The 26,967-nt window shown below is 43.6% G+C and overlaps 1 protein-coding gene and 1 pseudogene across 1 annotated transcript in view; both read left to right on the top strand.

Moving 5' to 3' along the window:
• Positions 1 to 26,967, top strand: part of LOC126064515 (liver carboxylesterase 1-like) — a 283,681-nt gene that overhangs the window by 12,083 nt on the left and 244,631 nt on the right. The window lies entirely within an intron of this gene.
• LOC126065080 (liver carboxylesterase 1-like) overlaps positions 1 to 26,967 on the top strand; it is a 37,259-nt pseudogene that overhangs the window by 9,680 nt on the left and 612 nt on the right.

Genomic DNA, 26,967 nt, shown 5'->3' with positions numbered 1-26,967 from the left:
CCGCCCCTGCTACACTGGCCTTCAAAGAGTTCAGTTTATTTAGGAGACTTCTTTGCTTTTGGTTTAGTCCAGTTGTGCTGACTTCTCCTGTATTGTGTGTTGTCTTTCCCTTGACCTAAAATAGTTCTTATCTAATATTTTTTACTATCTAATTAGTAAAATCCCCTCTCCCTCCCTCCCTTCTCTCGTAACCATCAGAGAACATTTTCTTCTCTTTTTAAACAATTTCTCCAGTTCTTATACTAGTGGTCTTATACAATATTTGTCCTATTGCAAGTGACTAATTGCACTCAGCATCAGCCTTCCAGATTCCTCCATGTTGTGAAATGTTTCGTGGATTCATCATTGTTCTTCATCAATGCGTAGTATTCCATTGTGTGAATATACCATAATTTTTTCTAATGTTGAACTGTCCCTGCATACCTAGTATAAATCCCACTTGGTCATGTTGATATGTTGTTGAATTCTTTTGGCTAGAATTTTGTTGAGGATTTTTGCATCTAAGTTCATGATGGATATAGGTCTGCAATTTTCTTTTTTTCTGGTGTCTTTACCTGGTCTTGGTATCAGGGGTATGCTGGCTTAATAGAATGAGTTTGGGAGTATTCCGTCCTTTTCTATGTTCTGAAATACCTTTAGTAGTAGAGGTGTTAACTCTTCTCTGAAAGTTTGGTAGAACTCTGTGGTGAAGCCGTCCAGGCCAAGAGTTTTTTTTTGTTGTTGTTGGGATTTTTTGATTACCTTTTCAATCTCTTCTTGTGTTATGAGTCTATTTAGGTGATCTACCTCTGTTTGTGTTAGTTTACGTAGGTAGTGTGTTTCTAAGAATTCATCCATTTCTTCTAGGTTTTCCGATTTGTTAGAGTACAATTTTTCCTTGTAAAGTGATATGATTCTTTTAAGTTCAGTTGGGTCTGTGTAATATTGCCCATCTCGTTTCTTGTTTGGTTTATTTGCTTCCTCTTCTGTTTCTCTTTTGTCAGTTTGGCCAATGGTTCATCAATTTTGTTAATTTTTTCAGAGAACCAGCTTTTGTTCTTCTTAATGCTTTCAATTGTTTTTCTGTTTTCTATTTCATTTAGCTCAGCTCTAATTTTTATTGTTTGCTTTCTTCTTGTGCCCGAAGCTTTCTTTTGATGCTCTGTTTCTATTTGTTCAAGTTGTTTGGATAATTCTTTGAATTTGTCCCTTTCTTCTTTTTGTATGTGGGCATTTACTGATATAGACTGACCTCTGAGCGCTGCTTTCGCTGTGTCCCAAAAGTTCTGATAGGAAGTGTTTTCATTCTCATTGGATTCTCTGAATTTCTTTATTCCATCCTTAATGTCTTCTATAACCTAGTCTTTTTGAGCAGGGTATGGTTCAGTTTCCAAGGGTTTGATTTCTTTTCCCTGCTTTTTTCTGTTATTGTTTTCTACTTTTATGGCCTTATGGTCAGAGAAGATGCTTTGTAATATTTTGATGTTTTGGATTCTGCTAAGGCTTGCTTTATTACCTAATATGCAGTCTATTCTAGTGAATGTTCCATGTGCACTTTTTTTTAGATTATACTTGGCTGCAGTTGGGAGGAGTGTTCTGTATATGTCTATAAGATCGTGTTGTTGATTGTCCTATCTAGATCTTCCGTGTCTTTATTGAGCTTCTTTCTGGATGTCCTGTCCTTCACCAAAAGTGGTGTGTTGAAGTCTCCTACTATTATTGTGGAGCTGTCTATCTCACTTTTCAATGCTGATAGAGTTTGTTTTATGCATCTTGCAGCCCTGTCATTGGGAGCATAAATATTTAATATGGTTATGTCCTCCTGGTATGTTGTCCCTTTAATCCTTATATGGTGTCCTTCCTTATCCTTTGTGGTGGATTTAACTTTAAAGACTATTTTCTCAGAAATTAATATTGTCACTCCTGCTCTTTTTTGATCATTGTTTACTTGATATATTTTTTTTCCAGCCTTTGAGTTTTAGTTTGTTTTTGTCTCTAAGTCTAAGGCGTGTCTCTTGTAGGCAGCATATAGATGGATCGTGTTTTGGTTTTTGGGTTTTTTTAATCCATTCTGCCACTCTCTGTCTCTTTATTTGTGCATTTAGTCCATTAACATTCAGAGTAATTATGTATAGGTATGAGTTTAGTGCTCTCATTTTGATGTCTTTTTTTGTGTGTCGTTGACAGATTCTATTTCCCACTTAATTTTTTGTGGTGAGTAGTTTGTATACTGTCTTTTCATCTTCTTCATCATTGATTTTTTTTCTGCTAAGTCTCTATTTTTTTCTTGTATTTTATTTTGATGAGTAGGATAGTTACTTACCTTTGTGGTTACCTTAATATTTACCCATTCTTCTAAGTTTAAATACATCTTTTATTTCTTTACATTGCCTTGTCTTCCTCTCCATATGAAAGATCTATGACTACATTTCTCAGTCCCTCTTTGTTATTTTAATGTTGTCTTCTTTTATAGAATGCCATTGCTGTTTCCCTGTTTTGAGCATTTTTTTATCTTGATTTGTTTTAGTGATTTCCCTGTCTGGGTTAACATCTGATTGCTCTGTCCAGTGTTCTAGTCTTGGATTGATACCTTGGTTTGCTTTTTACAAATTCCCTAAACTTCTGTTTATCTGGAAATGTCCTAATTTCACCTTCATATTTGTGAGACAGTTTTGCTGGATATATGATTTCTCGGTTGGCAATTTTTTTCCTTCAATGCTTTATGTAAGTCATCCCATTGCCTTCTTGCCTGCATGGGTTCTGCCGAGTAGTCTGAGCTTATTCCTATTGACTGTCCTTTTTCCTTTGTAGGTGATTTTTCATTTCTCACTAGCTGCTCTTAAAATTCTCTTTATCTTTGGTTTTGGCAAGTTTGATTATAATACGTCTTGGCGACTCTCTTTTAACATCTACCTTATGTGGAGTTCGATGAGCATCTTGGGTTGATATCTTTTCATCTTTCATGATATCAGGAAAGTTTTTGGACAGCAATTCTTCAACAATTCCGTCCGTATTTTCTGTTATCCCTCCCTGTTCTGGCATTCCAATCACTCGTAGGTTATTTCTCTTGATAGAGTCCCTCATGATTCTTAAGGTTTCTTCATTTTTGAAAAATTCTTTTTTCTGATTTTTCTTCAAATATATTGGTGCCAAGTGCTTTATCTTCAAGGTCACCAATTCTGCCTTCCACTTGCTCAATTCTGCTCCTCTGACTTTCTATTGACTTGTCTAATTCAGTAATTTTATTAATCTTCTGAATTTCTGATTGCTGTCTCTCTATGGATTCTTGGAGCTTATTCAATTTTTCATGTTCTTGAATAACCTGTTTAATTTCTTCAAGTCTTTTATCTGTGTGTTCCTCAGCTTCTTCTGCGTATTGCCTGATCTCCTTCCCAATGTCTTGAAGAGTTCTGTATATTAATCTTTTGAATTCTGCATCTGGTAATTCCAGGAAGCCACCTTCATCCAGAAGATCCTTTGATTCTCTGTTTTGAGAGCTTGTTGAAGCAATCATGGTCTGTTTCTTTATGTGATCTGATATTGACTGTGGTCTCTGAGCCATCTGTAACTTATTGTATTAATTTATTTTATGTTTGCTTACTGTATCCTAGTTTCTTGCTTTGTTTTCTTTTGATATGCCCAAATGGGTTGCTTGAGTGAGCTAGCTTGATGGTTTTAGACTTTGGGGCTCTGACGTCCTGTCACCAGATGGCTAAAGCTGTTATCAGGTATATGAGCTTATGAGTCCACTCACTTGTGTGGATTCAGCTCAGGTGTCCAGGTAGCTGGTCATCAAGTGTGTGTTACAGTCTCTGTCCTACAGCCTTAGAGGGGCCGGTGTGTTTGGTGTAGGTACCAGTATCTGGTTGCAGCAGGGGATCATGCTCTGAACGGGGCAGGGGGTTGAGAACTGTCCCGAGTGTCTCTGAGGAAGCGCATCCCTGTGCCCTAGATCATACAGCTGGGTGGGTTCTGCAGACAGACCATGGGCAAACCCAGTGCTTTTGGTTGTAAGGTCTGGGAGGTACCAGTTATTCTAAGAACCCTGTTGTGGGTTCCTGGGTGGCCTGAGTGGAGCCACCAGTCCTTAGGCCCCTGGTATGGGCAGGTGAGGAGCCTGTTTAATAGGCCAAGCAGTGTCAAATATCAAACACCCACCTCTCCACCGCACAGCTTGAACAGTTTCAGTCTGCCAGCAAGGGCCTATTCTCCTGAAATAGGCCCACACAGATCCATGCAGGGGGGAAAGGTATTTAAAATCCACAGACCGTTTATGCCTGGACAGGAGCTGCTTCTGTCCTAATCTCCCCACATTAGTGGAGCTGGCAAATTATCTTTTCCCCTGTTGTGAATGTATTCTTTCTCCAAGTCCGGGAGCATGGCTTGGTGTGTTCAGTGGGCCTATCTCAGGCCTAGGGAAATCAACAGCCACTGAAGGTGGCTTGGGTTTGGGGGGCGTGGTTAAATATATGCAAATACTTAGTTTTTGCTGAGAGTGCTCTTCCTCTCTGGTTCTGGAGGTGTGAGTAGGCTGTGCAGCTGGCTGCTTTTCCTTGAGGGAGCTGTAGCTGAACACTGCCACCAACCTGTCTCAGCCACTCCTGTGAGTTTTGCCTGAGGGATCCCAGTGATTCAGGTGTGGCAACTTTTCTCCACTTCTGAACTCTTTCTCCCCCACCACTCAGCCCGTTTTCTTACTTTGCCTTTGACGTTCAGGGCTCCTAGCTTGTCATAAATATAATCGTTTCACTTGATTTTTCTGGTCTTTGTTGTAAGCAGGATTGCTAGAAGAAACTGGCTATTCAGCCATCTTGGCCCCACCTCATGGATGGTTTAACGAGCATGAAATGATTTGAAGTGCTTAGAACAGTACCTGGCACATATTGTGTGTTATAAAATGTGCCTTCTTTTTATTGACAATATTATTATTTTAGCCACTCCCACTTCTCCCCCATTATGTTAGTTCTTTTAATTCAAGGACCATGAGCTGTGAATGGTTATGTCCACTTTCATCCTATTCTTAGCACAGTCCCTGGCACATGGCAGGGTCTCAGCATGGAAGAGGCTGATTTTAGGCTGGGCTTTGGAGGGTTCCTGGGGTTTGGGGATTCCGAGAATGCAGAGGGAAGGAGGAAAGGCATGTTAGGAAGAGATATCTTCAGGGACGTGTGCTCATCTTGGGATAATCATTTGCTCTAGGGGAGAAGTTCCATTCCCCGCAAAAGAGCTAAGAAAGGCAAAGCTGAAACACAAAGGCTGCTCAATGCACTGTTTGCTGAGCTGGCTGTGAGGTCCAGGCATGAGGACAGTGACAGTGTTGGGGAAAACATGACACCCTTGGCCTGTGCTGCTCCCAATGAAAGCATGAGGAGCCTTGGTGTTCAGGTGACACTTGATATGCTAGGGAAGACAGTGGGAGCAGCCAGGGTACACTGAGTGGGGTGGTGGCTTCAACTTCATAAGGCTCCAACCTTGCTGGGGACTGTGGACTTTGAACATTGGCCTCCTTTGTTTGTGACCAAGAGGTAGATGGCCAAAGCAAACAATCTCTTGATGTCCCTCCTAGTTCTGCTTCCTATAACCAACATGGTTGCTTCCTCCTGTCCAGGTAATGGTATGGATCCATGGAGGTGGTCTGCGGGTGGGTGGGGCATCAATGTTCGATGGGCTAGCCCTGTCTTCCCATGAAGATGTGGTGGTGGTGACCATTCAGTATCGCCTGGGGATCTGGGGATTCTTCAGGTAAGAGATCGGATTCTCCCCTCTGAACACTGGCCCTCAAATAAGGGTGCTAGGACCTAGCTCTGACCAGGTCAGCCTCTAAGGAGACCTTTGCTAAGTTCCTGAGTAAGACATTCAAGTCCCCCCCCCCACAACGTCTCGTTCCCTGGCCACACTGGTCCACTTACTGTTGAGCTTTTGCATATGCTGTCCCCTCTGCCTAGAACACCTACTTTACCTAACAAACTTCTGTTCACCCTACAAGGCCCACCCCAAATGTTATCTCCTCTTAAATACTCATCTTAATACTTTGTATGTTCCTTTATCATGGCAGTTAGCATGCAGCACAGCAGTTAAGGGATGACACATAAATGTTTGCCAAATGAATGAATGTAGAGTCCTAAACAAAACAAAGTGACAGAAAGGGAAGGTGGATAAAGACCCCTGTGTCAGGGATGTGGAAGCCCAGTCTTATCCTGGAAGGCCCAGCTGGAGCCCCCCGCCTTGTCTATAGTCCTGAGAGCCCTTGCTGTAACATCTCTGTCCCCACCCCCACCCTCTTCTCTCACTCACAGCACTGGGGACGAGCACAGCCCGGGGAACTGGGGTCTCTTGGACCAGGTGGCTGCATTGCACTGGGTTCAGGAGAACATTGCCAGCTTTGGAGGGAACCCGGGCTCGGTGACCATCTTTGGAGAGTCTGCAGGAGGTGCAAGTGTCTCTGTTCTTGTAAGTGACCCCAGCACCAAGCCTGATACCCAGGACATGAGTCCCTTGAAGACCAGCCAGTTGAGCCATGGCCACCTTTTATTACAAGGCCTGGATCCAGGGCTGACACTACTCACTGCCCAACATCATATGGTATAGAGTTAATCACAAAATTCTTCCCCGCCTCGAGGGAGCTTAAAGCTCAGCTTTGCACCCTTGGGCCATACGAGTAAATCTCCAGACGAAGCCTATAGCCATGACATTCTCTTCATCTAGCCTGGTTGAGCTCTGTCTCTTTTTCCTAACCATTATACTGTTAAGACTTGCCTCACTTTTCTTGGGAGGCAGTGGCGGGTATAAATTATGCATACGAGGCGGCGAGGACAAGAGCAAGGCAGAGTTTCATTGTCTGGCTTGAAGCCAGATCCATATACACATCAAGGGGAAGCAGAGCTAGAAAGGGTGGAACCTCCTCTGAGGTGATCTGATGGCTTTTCCATGCCAGAAAGGGTGGACAGCCGTCTCTGGACTGAGGGATGGAAGTGTGTTGGGGGAGGAAATCTGGGGGAGGTGGGAAGGGGATGAGGGATATGAAGAGGGGTCAGGATGGGATAGGCCAGGGGTTGTGAGACATAGACAAAATCTGGAGACACAAGGTGTGATGGTTAAGCTTGTATGTCAACTCGGCTGGGCTATGATTCTTAGTGTTTTGGCAGTCGAATAATGTTGTGATCACTTCCCTATCAAGATTTGGTACATGATCATCCCCATGATGGAATCTGCTGTGAGTAGCCAATCAGTTCAAAAGGAGTTTCCTTGAGCTTGTGTTCTGCATGGAATATAAGTGGACGTTCTGGCAAGGCTTGGGTGCTTTTTCCTCATGCCGGATCCTACAGCTGGCTCCTGTTCATCTGACCTCTGGTTCTTGGGACTTGAGCTAGCAGCTTACCTGTGGTTTTGCCTGCTGATCTTGGGATTCATTGATCTTCTCAGCCTGTGAGCAAGAGCTCTGCTCTCTTCTTACCTGCCAATCTTGGGTTCTCCAGACCTTGCAGCTACATGCCTCAGGAGAAGCCTCTATCTTGACATATGGACTTGGGACGTTCCAGCCTCTACAACTTCATGAGCCATTTCCTTGACATAAATCTCTCTCAATATATATATTAATACACTTTACTGCTTTTACGTCTCCAAGAAAAAAAAAAAATTTTTTTTTTTTTTTAGAGAACCCAGCCTAAGACATTTGTTACCAAGAGTGATTCTAGGAAACAAAATTGTAAGGATGACTTTTCTAAAATATTGATTCTCAAGTCTGGTTAGTTGTAAAGATGTTGATGACTCTGTTTCCAGTAGTAAAGAGGACCCTACTAATCCACAGCATCAGGTGGCAATCCAAATAGATCAGATATTGATGAAAGATGAGGTTCTGAATGATTGTGTGTGTGACACCTTTCTACAATTTAATCAGAATGAGAAGTATAAGGAAGCTGGTTGGTTGGTCCTATTTTCAGTAGGCATACTGGTGAAAGAGATGCTCTCAGGGCATCAGAGCTAGAGCTCAAGTGCCTTATAAGTGACCTGAAAGTAAGTTTTCACTTGTGTTTTGAAAGAAAGTAACAGAGCTGATGTTCATGAAAACCAAACCCACAATCTTATTTTAAGAATGGCCGAATTACAATGCCCACTCAGCTGTCAACCTCTAGAGGTGTCTGAAGTTAAAATGAGGGCACTGATTGGGAAGAAATGGGATCCTGAAACTTGGGGTGGGTACATATCTGCAGATAATCAGCAAGCTGGAGACATTGAGCCCCTAAATTCTGTTGAATCATGCCCACCAACAGAACCAGCCCTGTCACTCTCAGCTGAAGAGATTACTACATGTTTGTCTGCTAAACCACCCTGCCCAGTAAAACCTTTAGCCCCTCCACTCCCATCTAATGAGATTAGCTCAGCTGCCTCTAAAGAGCCCTTATCTGAGTCATTGCCTGGGGCATTGCCTGAGGCACATGCTTTACAAGATGATTCTGAATGTCCTCAAAACATTTCCCACTACCAATTTTGGATTCTAGACATATACTCGACTTAAGTCCCAGTGAGCCTTAAAAGGTGAAGTAAGAAGTGTGACCCAGGAGGAGGTACGCTACAGTCCAAAAGAACAGCTGGACTTTTCTAATATGTACAAACAGAAACCTGGGTAATATGTGTGGGAATGGGTATTAAGGGTGTGGTATAATAGTGCAAGGAACATAAAGGTGGATCAGTCTGAGTTTATTGATATGGGTCCACTAAGCACAACTTTTCAACTCAAGAAGGTAGGAAAGTATCTAATAGTTTATTTGGTTGGGTTGCTGAAGCATGGATTTCGTGATGGCCTACACTAAATCAGGTTGAAACATCAGACCTGCATTAGTATACTAATGGACAGTGAATTCAGTCAGAATAGTCTGTCTTATATGGACTTATCATGTTGACTACTTAGTCGTGGTGTTCCCAGGAGTGAAATAGATAGGAAATCTACTAAATATTTATTTGTGATCTCTGCAAGGAGGTGAATTCTAAGTCAGGTGAACAGCAGTCTAACTTGAATCACCCAAATAGAGAGTCACGGTCCCTCAATCAATTCCCAAACATGCGTGAGTTTAAAGGCCCACAACCCCTTGGATGAAGGAGGCCAGGTCCCCTTGAGGAAGGACTCCAGTACACTGCCAAAAAATTGACACTTTTAATCTTCCTCCCAGCCTTCCAAAGGGATCTATGACCTTTTACAAGAGTGACTGTTGGTTGGGGAAAAGAAAATAATCAGGCTTTTTGGGGATTACTGGATACAGAAACTAGTTCCAGGAGACCCAAAACATCACTGTGGTCCACCAGTCAGTGTGGGGGTGTATGGAAGTCAGGTTATTAACGGAGCCTTGGCTCACATCCATCTCACAGTAGGTCCAGCGTGTCCCTGAACACATCCCGTAGTGATTTCCCAAGTTCCAGAACGCATCATTGGAATAGATACACTCAGCAACTGGCAGAACCCCCACATTGGATCCCTGACAAATGGAGTAAGGGCTATTATGGTGGGAAAAGCCAAGTGGAAACCATTAGAACTGCCCTTACCTAGGAAAATAGTAAACTAAAAGCAATACTGCATTCCTGGAGGGATTACAGAGATTACTGCCACCGTGAAGGACTTGAAGGATGCCAAGCTGGTGATTCCTACCACATCCCCATTCAGCTAGCCTGATTGGCCTGTGCAAAAGACAGATGGATCTTGGAGAATGACAGTGGATTATCGAAAACCTCACCAGGTGGTGACTCCAATTGCAGCTGCTGCTCCAGATGTAGTTTTATGGCTTGAGCAAATAAATGCATCTCCTGGTACCTGGTATGCAGCTATTGATCTGGCTAATGCCTTTTTCTCCATACTTGCTTTGAAGGACCATTAGAAGCAGTTGGTCTTCAGCTGACAAAGCCAGCAATACACCTTCAGAAGTCTACCTCAGGGTTGCATTGCCTCTCCAGCCTTATGTCATAATTTAGTCTGAAGGGACCTTGATTGCCTTTCCCTTCCACAAGACTTCACACTGGTGCATTACATTGATGACATTATGCTGATTTGACCTATTAAGGAAGAAGTGTCAAAGACTCTGGACTTACTGGTAAAACATTTGCTTGCTAGATCGTGGGAAATTAATCCCACAAAAATTCAGGCACTTTCCACCTCAGTGAAGTTTCTAGGGGTCCAGTGGTGTGAGGCATGTCAAGATATTCCTTCTAAAGTGAAGGATAAGTTATTGCATCTGGCTCCTCCCACAACTAAAAGGAGGCGCAACACCTAGTGGACCTCTTTGGATTTCAGAGGCAACATATTCCTAATTTCAGTGTGCTACTCTGGCCTATTTATCCAGCGAGTGGAAAAACTGCTCCTTTTGAGCAAGGTCCAGAACAACAGAAGGCTCTATGACAAGTTCAGGCTGCTGTGAAAGCTGCTCTGCCACTTGGATCATATGATCTGGCTGATCCAATGGTGCTTAAATTATCAGTGGCAGATAGTGCCATCCCTTGAGGTGATTAGCCAGGAACCTAGTGGACGCTGATTACATTGGACCACTTCCATTATGGAAAGGGCAGTATTTGTTCTTACTGAAATAGACTCTTCCTCTGGATATGGATTTGCCTTCCCTCCACACAATGCTTCTGCCAAAACTACAATCCATGGACTTCAAAATGCCTTATCCACTGTCATGGTATCCCACACAGCATTGCCTTGGATTAAGGGACTCACTTCACAGCAAGTGAAGTGTGGCAGAGGGTCTGTGCTCATGGAATTCACTGGTTCTACCATGTTCCTCATCATCCTGAAGCAGCTGGGTTGATAGAACAATGGATTGGCCTTCTAAAGATGCAATCATGGTTCCAGCTAGGTGGCAATACCTTGCAAGGTTGGGGCAGTGTTCTCCAGAAGGCTGTATATGCTCTAAACCAGCATCCAATATATGGTGCTATTTCTCCCATAGTGAGGATTCATAGGTCCAGGAATCAAGGGGTAGAAATGGGAATGACACTACTCACTATTACCCTTAGTGACCCATTCGCAAGATTTTTGCTTCCTGTTCCCTGAGCTTATGCTCTGCAGGTCTAGTGGTCTTAGTTCCAAAAGGAGGAATGCTCCCACCTAGAGACACGTCATTGATTCCATTGAACTGGAAGCTAAGAATGCCACCTGGCCACTGTGATCTCCTTATGACTCTGGTCCAAAAGGCAAAGAAGAAGTTACCATATTGGTTGGTGTGATTGATCTTGATTGGCAAGAGGAAATTGGACTGATATTACATAATGGAGGTAAAGAAGAGTTTGCCTGGAATGCAGGCAATCCCTTAGGGTGTCTCTCAATACTACCAAGTCCTGTGATTAAACTCAATGGAACACTAAAAACTAGAGCACCTGAATTCCGACATGACTACTAATAGCCCAGAGCCTTCAGGAATTAAGGATTGGGTTGCCCCACCAGACAAAGAAGCACAACCAGTTAGGCTGCTTGCTGAGGCCAAGGGAATATGGAATGGGTGATGGAAGAAGGTAGTTCTAAATATCAGTTACAGCCACATGACCAGTTGCAGAAATGAGGACTGTAATTGTTATGAGTATTTCTGCTTTGTATATATGCATCAAATATTTTTGTTTTCTTCACTTATAAAATATAAGATGTAAACAGGGCTAGTGCATTTCTGGGTGTATGTGTATTCATTGTATCATCTTAGGCACAAGTACGACTTTATAATTGTCTTTATTCATAGATTATGTATGGTTTAAGGAGATGTGTACAGGTGTCAGTTGACAACGGGTTGACTGATGGTTAAGATTGTATGTCAGCTTGGCTGGGGCATGATTCTCAATGTTTTGGCAGTTGTATAATGTTGTGATCACTTCCCTGTTGAGATTCAATATGTGATTACCCCCATGATAGGATCTGCTGTGAGTAAACAATCAGTTGAAAGGGAGTTTCCTTGAGCTTGTGGCTTGCATTGAATATGAGTGTACATCCTGCAAGGCTTGGGGGCTTTTTGCTCATGCTGGATCCTGCCACTGGCTCCTGTTCATGTGACCTCCTGTTCTGGGGACTTGAGCTAGCAGCTTACCTGTGGTCTTGCCTGCCGATCTTGGGATTCATCGATCTTCGCAGATTATGAGCAAGAGCCCTGCTCTCTGACCCGCTGATCTTGGATTCTCCAGCCCCTGTGGATATGTGAATCAGGAGAAGCTTCTATCTTGGCACATAGACTTGGGACATTCCAGCCTCTACACGGTGTGAGGCATTTCCTTGATATAAATCTCTCTGCACATATATATTTACACACTTTACTGGTTTTGCTTCTCTAGAGAGCCCACCCTAAGACACAAGGTGTCTGCTGGTTTGGGAATATGGCTGGGGAGACACTGAGAGAAGCTAAGGTGGAAAACCAGATCAGAAGGTGCTGGCAGCTATGAGAAACCTTCCACCTGCCTGACAGTTGAGCAGAGGGTCAGTGCTATCACCATGTTTTTAAAACGTGTATGGGCTTCATAGTTGAATACACTGAGGGAAATCTTTATATTTTTAAAGTGGAGAAAAAGGAAAAGTGTAAGTAAGACCAAAGAAGAAAAAAGACATCCACAGTTGCACTACCCAGGAATACTCAGCATTAACATTTTGTCATGTATTTTTCTAGTGTTTTCTCCATGATTCAGTTAATCAATCTGTCTGTCCATCTATCTATCTATCCATCTATCTATCTATCTGAAAGAGTCCCTGGAGTACACAAACAGGTAACGTGCTTGATTGCTATCTGAAAGGTTGGCAGTTTGAGTGAGTCCACTCAGATTTACGTCAGAAGAAAGGCCTGATGATCTACTTCTGAAAAATCAACCACTGAAAACCCTACAGAGGACAGTTCTACTCTGACACACATGGGTCTCCATGAATCAGAACTGACTTGGTGGCAACTGGTACTGGTTTCCGTCAAAAAACCCTCCTTGACATATCAATATAAGTACTTCCCTTAGCATTAAATATTCCACCATAATGTTATTCTTAAGAAGCCCTGGTGACACTGTGGGTAAGCACTTGGCTGCTAACTGAAAGGTCAGTGGTTCAAACCCACCAGCCGCTGTGTGGGAGGAATGTGGTAATCTGCTTTGGTAAAGATCACAGCCTTGGAAACCCTGTGGGGCAATTCTATTCTGTTCTATAAGGTCACTATGAATCAGAATCAACTTGATGGCACACAACAACAACAACAGCGTTAAATATTCTTCCACAGCATCATTTTTGTGTTTGCATAGTCATTCATGGTAATAATGCAAATTAATTTATTTAACCAAAGTCATAATACTGGACAATGGGTTATTTCCAATGTTGGGTAAATATCCTTATACAACCTTGTATGCCTCCTTGATGATTTAGCTTAAGATAAATTCTGAGTTACGGAAATGCCTACAAAGAAATGTATATTTAAAGTTTGTTGGGGATATGCCAAGGTGTTCTTCAGAACACTTTTGGTTGTTGATAATAAAGATGTGCCATACACTTCCTATTCCAGCCCTCACCCTGTGTTCCTGATCCACCCCGCTAAGCTTGTCTTATGGAAGCCAGGCCCCTGGGTCAGTCTAGGGGAACAGCCCAGGACAGATGAGGAGCTATTATGTCCGCTGAGTTCTCTTACATGCTCCTGAACCTCCTTGAGTTATCCCCAGAGCAATGTGCCAGGGCAGAGCTGTGAATGGAGGTAGCTCTGGAAGAACAGATGTGTCATTGACCCCTCCCTGTGAGCATAAACTCTCCTCCTCTCCACTCCCCTCACAGGTTTTATCTCCTCTGGCCAAGAACCTCTTCCACCGGGCCATTTCTGAGAGTGGCGTGGCCCTCTGTGTTGCTGTGGTCAAGAATGAAAGCAGGTTGGCAGCTGAGGTAGGTCTCACTTTGGACAGGTGCCTGCACCTTTTGCTCTGGCCTCCTGGAATCTCAGGGGTCTTTCTTGCCAAGGACTCAACTTACGTTGTCAAAGAATTATGGAAGTGAGAGTGGCTAACAGGACAGACAACGAGACACCTTACTCAAGGTCTTAGTTTGCTAGGGCTACCTTAACAAAAATGCCACAAGTGGGTGACGCTAAAGAACAAGGATTTACTGTCTGACAGTTTTGGAGACCAGAAGTTTGAATTTAAGGCATTGGCAGGGCTAGCTGTTCTCTGTCAACTCTACGGGAAGATTCTTGTCTCTTTCTGCTTTGGTAGTTGTTGGCAGTTCTTGGCATTCCTGGGCTTGGAGATGCAGCTATCTCCATTATTGCTCTCTCTTTGTCATCTACTTCTCCCTGTGCCATTTAACTTATTCAACAAATACATACCGAGCATTGACTGTGTACCAGGTGCTATACTAGGCTCTGGGGTGCCAGTGCACACTCACCAAGGCCCCACCATCATGCAGTCCACATTCTATCCATCTGCTTCTTCTCCTCTGGTTATGTTTTGCTTCCAGTTCACATGACCACTCCACCTGCCCCTGAGTTTTAAGAATTTCCTTTTGATTTCAGAAGGTAGTCAGGCTTTCTCCTCTGCTTTAGAGCGTTTATCATTTTTGTGTTAGAAGTGCTCAGCCCCAATTCCAGATCATTTACAAAAGAAATTCTCTGTCCCAGGTTTGCTTGGATGCCCATCCTTGGTCGCATTGAATGTAGTTAGGAGGGTGGGCAACTTGTATGCACGTGGCTTGCAGGAGCTACTATGGGAGCTCCGTGGCCCAGAAGTAACCATTCTCAGAAAAGTTGAGGGCAAAGTTGTGATGGACAGACCAGTCCAACTCCAAGACAGGCTGAAGGAAACCTCTCCTTCAGCAGGGTCTTCTTTTTCCTTTTTTTTTATTTTTAAAGAGGGAAAAAGGCTCTGGTTGTGTCACTAGCTCTCCAAGCAGTGATCTGAGCCCCTCAGCTTGTCTTAGAAGCTTGATCATTATTTATTTATTTTTATGACCCTTGAGCTAAGAATGGTTTTTATATTTTTAAGTAATTGAAAAAATCAAAAGAAGAACAATATTTCAAAACCTGTGCAAATTATACGAAATTCAAATGTCGGTGTCCATAAATAAAGTTTTATTGGAACACCATCACACCCATTCATTTACATATTTTCTTGTTTAACTTTGAAGCAACATCTGCTATGCATTGGGATGGATGCCAGGCCATTTTCCTTTAGGCCTTAGAGTTAAATGATATTCTGTACTTTCTGAAGTGCCTTCATGTGAGTCATCTTAACTGGACCTCCCGTAGTTCTGCACATGTTTTAATATGTGTTGGTACCCTTCTAAGCCCTTTCAGGTATTAAGATAGGCCAGTCATTATCCCCATCTATGGGTGGAAAAGCTGAAGAGCCTTGGTGGCATAAGGGTTAAGTGCTTGCTGCTAACTGAAAGGACTTCACTTTGAACCCACCAGCCACTCCATCAACAAAGACCTGGCAGTCTGCTCCCATAAAGATTACAGCCTAAAAAACCTTATAGGGCAGTTCTACTCTGTCATGGAAGGTCACTCTGAGTCAGAATCAGCTGAATGGCACACAACAACAACAACACCGTAGTTGTAGAAACTGACAACAGAGAAGTTAAGTGACTTGCCCAAGGTCAAATGTAAGTCAAATGTAAGTGGCAGAGCTGAGATATGAATTCAGCCAATATTATTGAGAGTTGATGCTCTTAACTACCACTCCACACTGCCTCTCTTTAGATATTCAGCTCTGAGATCATTAAACAGACATAAGGTAACTGAGGAGCCCCTGGGTGGTGAAAACGGTTAAGCACTCAGAATAAGGCATGGTGTTCTACTTCTGAAAGATCACAGCCGTTGAAAACCCTATAAAGCACAGTCTTACTCTGAAACACATGGAGTTGGCATGAGTTGTAATTGGCTTGAGGACAACTGGTTCTGGTTCACGTAACAGACAGAGAGAATGTGTAATTGGCTCAAATCACAATTCAAATTAATAATAGAGGCAAGACTAGGACACAGGACTCATACCTTCTCGTCTTTTTTCTACTATAGTATGCTACCTTCAGAAATAGGGTAGGGGTGAAACGTTCTGTCTACATTGTTTGAGGGCAGGGATATTACTCTTGAATTCTACTGTAACTTGTGATCTCCACAGAAAGTTGCTACCTTGGCTGGGTGTAAAACCACCACCTCTGCTGTCATGGTTCACTGCCTGCGCCAGAAGACAGAGGAGGAACTCTTGGAGACATCGCTGAAGATGGTAGGTGCATTCATTCTTATAGCCACATAAGTCCCACCCTTTAAACTTGGCCCCAGGCTTTATCATTTCAGCCGCCACATTTACCTAAAAAATCTACCTGGGCAGTTTCCTTTTTCTCAGGAGCAGCGTTAGCCTAAGGATCTCAGTAAGTAATTTCTTCTATCCTTTTTTATTGTGAAATATATCAAATCTCAGAAAAGTAAAATAATAACATTAATGAAGAATTCTGTGATAATCCCCCAGTTTTATCAAAATTTCTTATTTCACCATCCTCACTTTTGGATATATTTTAAAGAAATTAACCATTACAGATTTGGCTGAAAATCCCTGGGCATCCCTTTCTAGCTCCATTCTCCTCCTTCCTTCACAGAGAAAATCACCATCCTGAATTTTAGGGGCAAGGTTATTAAGAACAAAGTTTGCCACAATTTATCGTGGTTAATTTAGAAGCTACCTAAATTATAACTCAATAGTAGCCCAGTTTTCTAGATTTCCTGAGACCCTGCCTCAACTGTGATTCTAGGGTAGCCATCCATCCACCCACCCATCTATCCATTTATCATCTTACCATCTATCGACTCAACTACAAATCTATCCAATCCATCAATAACATTACATCCATCGATTATCAATCCATCCAGATCCATTCATCATCCATCCACCATATATCTTCACTCCAAAAACCAATGATTCCTCTGTCCACCAGTTACCGTCCATCTATCCAGTTATTTGTTCAACTCATCCATACTCCATATATTGGCCAACCCCTTCCATCCATTCATGCATCCATCCATTCATCTGTCCATCCATGCTAACTATACGGGGGGTGTCAGAGTCGATGATGCAGACATAAATATGGATGTGTTTCCTTGCCCACAAGGAACTGTCGAAGGAAAAACACACCCATCCTTAACTGTGGTGGGAGTACGGAGGGGGAAGCCTTCATTTTAACCAGCAGGGATGCTTCACATAGAAGGTGACGTTTGCAGATTGGTGGATGGCTACAGCATCTGTCATCTCAGAGAAGCTACAGCAGGGCACACACCTCAGAGAATACAGGACTTCAAGCCAAGCTATTCCCTTTGTGGGGGAAGGGTACGAATGTGAGCTCCAAAGTAGCCAGAGCCTTTGGACTTTCAGTCTGGACCCTGGCCTCCTGAGGATTCTTCCAGGGTTTCCCAGGGGCAGGCATAGAGCACTGGACTCTGCATGTATCCCCATGAGTTGAGCCCAGTGTGGTTTCTGGGCTTGGATCCTGGTGTCTCAACCCCTAATAAGGTGACCAAAGTGTTCAAAGAATTAACACACAAGTATTTTCTGATACCTGGAAAGAGGCAAATATTTTAACAATTCTTTATGAGACACAAAGGACCCTGCTTATAAGGGGGAGAGTTGGTGAATTTGGGAAAACCCAGAGAACCTAAGAGTCCTAAAATCTCCTTTTGGGACTTTCTGTGATCATTTGGAAGCGCTTTCCATGATTATTCACTATCCCCAATACACGCACACACACACACACACACACACACACACTCACACCTGACTGCTGGAGCTACAATTCAGAATGGAGAGACCCTTTCTGGTCACTTCCTGCATACTTGTCAGGCATATTCGCTGCAGTGTAATGTAACATTCAGCGCAATTTTGATGACCACACACCAAGGACAGCCGTGGGGAGGCAGGGGAAGGGTGAGTTTCAGTGAGCTTGTATGAGTCAGGGTTTTTTAGTGCAAGGTGAAAAAACTCATTTCAACGTGTCTCAAGCCAAAAAAAGGAATGTGTTGTAACAGGATCTTCAGATAACTGAAAGGAGTAGGTAGTTTCAGACATAGCTGGATCCTGGTGCTCAAATGATATTACGGGAGTCTCTCTGTCTCTGGAGGCATAGTGGTTGAGAGTTCGGCTTCTGACAAAAAAGGACTGTAGTTCAAATCCACCAGCCACTTCTCAGAAACTTATGGGACAATTCTTCTCTGTCCTATAGGGTCACTACGAGTCAGAATCGACTCAATGGCAGTGGGTTTCCTTTGCTTTTTTAATCTCTCTCTACCTCTCACCTTCCTATGCTCAGTGCTGGCTTCACTCTGAGGCAGTTTTGTCCCCTGGGAGATTAAAGAAAACAATGGCACTCTAAACGTACATTTTAGCAGTTTAGAAACCCTACTGGAAAGAGATGACCATTTCCCAATAATTCCCTCAGAAGTTTTGGGATAAAATGACATGAGCAAGTACCATTCCTGAAATAATCATTGTGATCAGGGAGACAGAGCACCTCAGGTCAAATATACATTTCTGACCAAAGGGGTGAGAGTGGGGAAGAGGAAAATTGGGGTGCTAGATAGTAAACCGTGGTGGCACAGTTGTTAAGAACTACAACTGCTAACCAAAAGGTCAGCAATTCAAATGCACCAGTCACTCCTTGGAAACCTTATAGGGCAGTTTTACTCTGTCCTATACGGTGAGTATGGGTCAGAAATGACTCGACTGCAACAGGTTTGGTTTTGGTCTCCAAGAGAAGGGGAAATAGATGCAGGGCAGGGTGGCACAAACAAGAGATGTCCAGCGACTGTAGATTGGGGACCCCAGAAGTTGTCCTTGCCTTGTTCCTGCCGTCCCCTCCCCCTGTCCTATACCAGGGGAGCCAGGGTCCAGCCCACTTCCTCATGGCCCAGCCAGGGTGGCACCTGGAAGGAAGCCCTTTACCTCCAGGGCTCACCTAACAAAAGATCAGCTTCTTTCCCAGGAAGGCTTCTCATTCACGGCCTCTGCCTTTGTCTTCACAGAAATTCTTCAGTCTTGATTTACTTGGAGACCCCAGAGAGGTAAGGGCCTTCGTTTTTTTAATTACAACTTTCAAGCCTTACACTTTAATCTCCAGTGAAATGTGGATGAAAGAATCCTCCTTTTTGTGGAATCACAGTAACTCCTTGTGTTTATATTACCAAGGCCCAGAGAGGGGCAGTGACTGGCCTGGGTAACACAGCCAGGAGGGCCAGAGGCAGGACTGGAGCCCATTTCCCAGACTCCCAGTCCAGTGCTCCCAGACATCAGTTCTGTGCCATATGGACCAGACTAACCTTCTCTTGCTTATATTTCCTGCTCCCCAAAATGCCCCTTTGGGTGGAGGCTGAGCTAGAATCTTCCTCCATGGGGTGGCAGAGATGTTACCTGGATAAAGAGTTTCTTCAGGAACCTTCACTGAGGAGCCCAAATCTTCTCCTGAGAGGCCAGGGTTGGTTGGCTGTGCAAGCTGCACTCTTTACAGGGCCTCAGGGAGGGAGCCAAGGGTCTCAGTCCTGGGTGCACCCTCCTCCCGGCCACACGGACTGGATACTTTAGCCACATCCTCCCCATCTCCTTCTTCATCTGCCACCTTCCAACAGGTTACCAGCTTCTGGTGACATTGCCTCTGTACCATCTTACAATCCTGTCCTCTCTGCCCCCTCCCTGGGAAGTGATGTCCTGAAGAATCAATTGGATTTATTCAGTCTCTCAGTGATTATTTAATAAGCACTTACTATGTGCCAGGATCTGATTTAGAAACTGGGGCCAGAACACCAAAACAGGCCAAAAAAGACAAAATTCGCTACTCTCTTAGAACCTAACATTCTGGTTGGGGGGATTACAATAAACAAAATGTGTGGTGTGTTTGATGGAAGTCAGTGTTATGGAGAAAAATAAAGCAAGAAATTGGCGTAGAACCTGCCAGTGGGTATGTCCGTGGTTTGAATTTTAAGTAGAAGGATCAGGGAATGGCTCAGTGAGAAGGTGATATTTGAGCCAAGTTCTGGAGGAGGTGAGGAAGCCAGTTCTCAGGAAAACTGGAGGAACAGTGCTCTAGGCACAGGGAATAGCTTCTGCAAAGGCCCAGGGCACAAGGTCAGTGTAACTTGAGTGGATCAGTGAGGGGACAGACTAGGCTTCAGGATAAAGAGATAATGGGATGCGGGGGCGTGGCCATTTAAAGGATTTAGATTTTGATTCAAATCGAGATGAGAACCCATTGGAGGGTTTTGAACAGAGGGGTAACATAACCTTAGATTTCACAAAGGGTCTGTTTGGCTGCTGTGTTGAAAATAAACTGTAGGGAAGGGACAAGGGCAGATGAGGTGAGCCCAATGGGAGGCTGTTACATTGCTGTACATAATCCAGGCAAGGCAAGATGGCGGCTTGACCTAGGGTAGTAGTAGTGCAGTGTGGTGAGAAGGGATGGGAGTGTGGATATTTTTTGAAGGAATAGCATACAGGATTTGCTGACAGACTGAATGTAGGTGTGAGAAAAAGAGGAGTGCCCCTGAGCTTGTTTGTTTGTTTGTTTAAACTGAGCAAGGCAATGCACACAGCCCACATAACACAACCACATGCACCCACTCTGGGCAGCAGCAATTATGTCAACCTAACAGAAGCTGAAGTTGGTCACCCCCTCCCCACCACTGACTCCACCCAGCTCTGGCCTCACTACTCTGTTCTCTTCCAGAGCTATCCCTTCCTGCCCATTTTGGTTGATGGGATGCTGTTGCCAAAGACACCTGAAGAGATTATGGCAGAAAAGAAATTCAACACTGTCCCCTACATTGTTGGAATCAACAAGCAAGAGTTTGGCTGGCTTCTTCCAAAAGTGAGAAAGTGGACACATCTTAGACTCTACCCCACCACCATCTCAAGTTAGGATGAGCTCTTCATTCTCCAAGGCCCTCTTTGAGTGGAGGGTGCCGGTTGCCTTCGGCATGAGTTGACGTTTCCATGAAAATCTTCTCTGAGATGGTCAAATGGGTGGTGCTGCCCATGGGAACCCCTCCCCCAAACACTGTGTCCTTCCAATCAATGAACCCTGAAACGTCAATGCTGGGAGGGCCTGTAGAGATAATAATGGTTCATGTGGGAAAACCAAAGCCTGGAATGGGGATGGAGCTCGGGAGTTAAGAAGAGCTAAGCCTCAGGCCCAGGGCCCCCACCTAAGGCTTGGTGCTTTCATATTTTCTCTGTAAGTCTCTGCACATGCTCTTAGTAATCTAATTGGAAAGATTCAGAGAAAGCTGCTGTCTTGTGAGTTAAAACTGACTTCTAAAAGTGAAGAAGGACTTTCCCCTCAGAGGGATTTCAGAGGTTATCCCAAAGGACCAAAGCCCTAAAGGCAGGAGTCAGGGCTTCCTCGGACATCTGAGGCAGGCCTGTGTCATCTGCTCCACAGCCCTCTACTTCAACACTACCTGGCTTCAGCCTTCCCTTCTGACTCACTGAGCACTGGGGGGATTCTAGCCTGATAAATGTCACAGTAGGCTGCAAAGAATTGGGGCAGCTTCTGCAAAACATTTTTCATCCTCCTATACTCCTTGAGTTCCTGAATATAAGTCCATTTGATTGATTGATTTTGTCCAACTTATCGAAGCCCATGCTCATCAAAGCATGGCAAAGTAAGAGCCTCTTCAGTCTGTGTTGGTTTCCTTGGTTGTTTCTTTCTATTAATTCTCAATGATTCACAAGTGTGTAATCATTTTTTTTTAACAGTTGATGGGCTACCCACTCTCTGAAGGTAAACTGGACCAGAAGACAGCTGCATCGCTCTTATGGAAGTCCTACCCCCTTGTTGTAAGAGTCCAGTGAATCATGGGAAGTGGCTGAGACCCCAAAAGGGGAAGGAACTTGCCAAAACCATATATAGCACTTAAGTGGCAGATCAAAGACTAAGACCTGAGGGTTCTGCCCCCATTTTCCTGCCTTTCCCACCTTGCTGCCCTGGATGAGAGCTGCAAAGAGCTTGATTGGTGTCCTATTAATGCAAGCTTTCCTCACTGGGTGGAGAAGCCACGTCGGCTCACCTGGGGGTGGGCAGCTGGTGGTCACTTTTCACTCTTGATCCATTCAGGCCATCCCTGAGGAACTGACTCCGGTGATCACTGAGAAGTACTTAGGTGGGACAGATGACCCTGTCAAAAAGAAAGACCTGTTCCTGGACATGCTTGGAGATGCAGCTCTTGGTGTCCCATCTGTGATTGTGGCACGTCGTCACAGGGGTGAGTGCCAGAGGCTGGACAGGAGAGGGGATGCTGTCCACCTCCAGATCCTTTGTCTGTCCTTCCCAGCCCCCGCACCCCCAGCACAGACAGATATGTTGAAACTGCCGAGAGTCCAATCTCAAAGTTCAATTCCACTTGACCTGGAGTGAGGTACTGTTCTGTTTTGGTTTCTGCCAGAAGCCAACTCTAAGAAAAGAATCTGAGTGCTAGTAGTTTATGTGAGAGGTGATCCCAGAAAACACCAGTAGGAATGTGAGGAGGCGACCAAGGAGAAGAAAGGAAGCCAATCAATGATGCATTGTTCAGCAGTATCCACTGTGGACAACTGGCACTGGGAACTCTGGGAAACAAGAAGAGGACTTGCCTCGGGGTCATCCCATCTCAGCAGCAAGGGAGCTTGGGTACTTACTACAAACTCCCACTAGCCATTGGTTGTTCCCAATGGGTTTTTAATTTTCTGGCACTTTGACCTGTTGCATGAGGGGACAGAGTAGTCTCCAGTGGCCAAAGACCCCAGGCAAATAGTTATGGATGCTGGAGGTAGGTGTCAGGCTGGCATGTCCAGAAATGGAGGATATGGGTGGGAGTACTGACAGCATCTGCTCCTGGTGTTCCTTACTGGAAGTCATGATGATATGGGAGCTGGAGAGCAAATATTGGAAGGTACATCTTGGTCAGAGCTACCTGCAAACTGCTTTATTAATTGATGGGGCTGGGAGAAGATTGGGAGCCAAGCATAGGGCCAGGGATGTTGTCAGGGACCAAGAAAACCAAAAGGAATGAGCAGTGGATGTGTGGGAGGAGGCAGTCTGCAGGATGTCAGTATCAGTGGCAGGATTTTGCCCATTCCATCATGTGCCTGCGACAAGCTGAGGGCCAGGGCAGGGTCTTCCATGGGATCTTCCAACCTCACCTTCCCCAAAGATGAGTAGGTGGGATGTGAGGTTAACGATGGAGGAGCTCACCTAGATAGTAGATGGATGTTTCCTCCTAGATGCCATTTTGAGGACTTCGCCTTTTCCACAAACTCCATTATCTCATTCTCCTCATGTGCAAGCTAACAAATGTTTCCTTGGTCCCTCTTTCTCTAACCCTGCTGGAAGGGTTTTTCAATTCAGGACTTTTTAAGTATGATCAAAACTACCTATAGCATGGAATAGGCTACCTAATACTGAACTACTTTGTGCCCAAGCACACCTCACAGCCATAATGTACAGGTGCTAATTACCTACCCTTTCTTCCTCTCTAGGGTCCTGATGAAACCCTTTAGCTGGGGGCCACCTGGGATCAAATCTGTTTTTTTCATAAATTTGGTTTTGTCTCCTGCAACCTGTGGTGTCCCTTTCTGCATCTTCTGCTAGTCTCATCCATCCCAGGATATTATATGACATTGAGTTTAGGGGCTTTTTATTATTTCATTCCTATATTTATGTCACTTCTTAATTAAAGTCCTTCAAATAAAAAGAACTTTTTTAATGTAAAATTAATTTGTTACAATTGTAAAAAGTTTTGAAAGACAGGAACACATATAGAAGAAATGAGGTATCACTCATAGTTCTTCTGCCTGGAGACTTTGCTGTCAATGTTTTTGGTTTTTGTTTTCCTAATAATTGTTTCATGTCTTACCTATAATTAAAAGATCAATGTTATGATTTTTCTTTTAATACTATATTATAGGCATTTCCCAATGTCATTGAAAAACATATATAACATTGGCTGCATGTGATTCCGTGGAATGAATACATTATAACTGGCTTTAACATCCCTTCTTACTGGCTACTTAGGCTGGTTGCTCCTTTTTTGATACCACAAATAACGTTATACTCATCCTTGTGTGCATAAATCTTTGACCACATCTCTAATAATTTTCTTAGGACTGCTTTTTAGAAGCGAAATTACTGGGCTGAACTGTAAGAGTATTTTAAAGCTCTTGACACTTATTGCAAAATTGCTATTCAGTGTATAAGACTGTGGATTTCTTAACTCTCTTGCACACTTGGGATACTAAGATTAAAAAATATTGTAAATTTCATAAGCCCTACCCCAACTGAAGAAAAAAAGAGAGAGAGAGAACAGCACGCTCTGTTTTAATTTGCAAATATTTGATTATCAGTCTCTGCGTCCTTTGTTCCTAATTGCTGTTACCCAAATCTGTGCCCTGCTTTCCTCTGTAGACCTGTGTTGTAATCATAGGAGTGTTATATATCCTACACAGTAACTTTCAAAAAAAAAAAAAGAATTTCTTTTGGGCAAGATACTGCTTAAAATAAGTTCTCTCGTTCACAAAAGGCCTTTCCTCTATGGCTGGGTTCTGTTTCTTTTCTAAAACTTTTGAGTGGCAGGGGCAAGGCTAAACCACCTCCTTCGGCAAATTCACCTTGGCCTTGGCCTTGAAGCACCTGTTTAACAAGTAGATTTCAGAGCCACAGAAGAACTGATTGTTCCAAACAACACTTCTCAAGGGCACAGAGGAAGTGAGGGGAAGGATTAAATGAACTCTGCTGAGCCCTCATGTTTTCAGGTTAATAGTTGCCGTCAAGTTGACTGTAACTCATGGCAATCGCATGTGTGTCAGAGTATAACTGTGCTCTCTAGGGTTTTCAGTGGCTGATTTTTCAGAAGTAGATTCCCAGGCCTGTCTTCTCAGGTACCTCTGGTTAGACTTGAACCTCCAATCTCTCAGTTGGCAGCTGAGCACTTTAACCTTTTCTACCGCACAGAGAGAAATCCTAGTGTTGGGATGACATATATTGTTAAATCTTTTTGTGGATGATGTTTAATGGTGTGAAGAAATGATTATAGTATATTCCAAAATAGCAAATATGATATTATCTCAATTATATATATATTAAAGGCATACATGCTAAAATACCAAAAAAGGCTTCCTCTGAGTGGTGGGATTGTAAGTGATCCTTTTGTTCATTTTTCTGCATTTTGTAAATTTCTTACTATGCTTAGGGGGGAAAAGTTGTAAAATTTCTATACCAGTGGAAATGTTCAAAACTAGGGAAAATTGAAGACATCTATTAGGCTGTAGATATTCTCCAAAGGAATGAAAACTAGTCTTTTATCAATGAAATACAATAGCGTACACTGGATGTATATAGATTTTTGTGTGTATGAAGGCATCAGTAGGCAAAGGGGTTTATATGAATTGACCTAGGGCCCTGTAATGATAGTCATTTTGAATAGATTGATGTAGGAATTTCAACATTCATTCATTCAACAAATACTAGGCCCAAATCCCTGCCGCACCTCAATCAACTATGCAGTCTTAAGTGAGTTAATGAGCTTTCCTGAAACTCCATTTCTGAATTGAGATGATAACCAGGGGTTTCCTGCAGGGCCACACAGCTCCCAACACACAGTTGGCACTCACAGAGCTCAGCCACTATTAATATAGTTGGTGTTGTGTACTCAGTACCCAGATGTGTGACCAAATCCCTGAACGCTCAGGGCCCCCTGGAGACCTTGGTATCACCCAGGTGGGCATCTGGTAAAATGAATAGAGCATCAATTCTTGTTTTCTCAGATGCCGGAGGCCCCACCTACATGTATGAGTTTCAGCATCGTCCAAGCTTCTCACCAGAGATGAAACCCAAGACGGTGATAGGAGATCATGGGGACGAGCTCTTCTCGGTCTTCGGGGCCCCATTTTTAAAAGGTGATGGCTCTTTGCTGGCTATGAGCTTGTAGTTAGGAGACCTGGGCTCAAGTCTCGTTTTGGTGGCCTTAAGCAATTTCCTCCTTCTTTCCTGGCCTTAGTTTCCTGAATTCACCATAATAGGGTTGAACTACATTGGGCAGTTCCCAGCCTTTCTCCTGCCTAACATGCATGATGGGGGATGTGCATTCACATGCTCTCAGCTGTGGTCACTCTCAGAATCCAGACCTGTGGCATCAATAAGACAGGTAGTGGGTCACCTGTAGGGCTAGAATGCCATCCCTACATTTCCCACTCCTAAGAGCATAACAGAATGCGAGTGAGAGTAAGGCTAGACTTGGTGTGAACTTTGAATCACTTCTTATGTGTGTGTGTCTCTCTACTTGTCTGCTCATCTATTATCTAGCATCTATTTCTCTACCATCTATCTATCTGCTATGTATCTACCATCTATTTTAACATTTATCTAAAACTCACATCTTTTAAAATTTGATCTATTTAATAACACATTATTTTAAAGAAAATCCTTCACCAATGTCTACAATACCTAACTACTATGTATTACAGATAACTTGTGACCCACCTTTTGGTTCTCTGTGACACACCAATGCCTCTGGGCATCTCCCGGTTGTATAACCCCATATGACCATTTCAGCTCTGTTTTTTTGAGACTATCAAAATGGGGGTGGGTGAAGGAGATTGAGAAAATACCCAAGGGAGAGCAGTCTTGGAGTTGGAGCTGCTGTGAAGGCAGCTATGGGGTGTGACATTGTGATTCTGAAGGGGAAGGAGGGTCATGTGGGTACAAAAAGATAAATGCAGCCAGTTCACAGATTGACTAGAGGCCCATCACTGACTCCCAGATCAGTAATTCTCAAACCTGAAGTGCACACAAATTACCCAGGATCTTGTTAAAATGCAGATTTTCTATCAGTAGGTCTGGGATAAGGACCAACATTCTGATCCTGCTGGTCCACGAAGCATACTTTGAGTATCAAAGGCTTTTTTTCTTTTCCCTTCTCCACAGAGAGTGGCACCGAAGAGGAGGTCAAACTCAGCAAGATGGTGATGAAACTGTGGGCCAACTTTGCTCGGAATGGGTGAGAT

The sequence above is a fragment of the Elephas maximus genome, chromosome 21 (genome assembly GCF_024166365.1).
Source record: "Elephas maximus indicus isolate mEleMax1 chromosome 21, mEleMax1 primary haplotype, whole genome shotgun sequence".
NCBI classification, from domain to species: Eukaryota; Metazoa; Chordata; class Mammalia; order Proboscidea; family Elephantidae; genus Elephas; species Elephas maximus.
The sequence above is the reverse complement of the archived record's forward strand: the minus strand, read 5'-3'. Positions and strand labels throughout refer to the sequence as shown.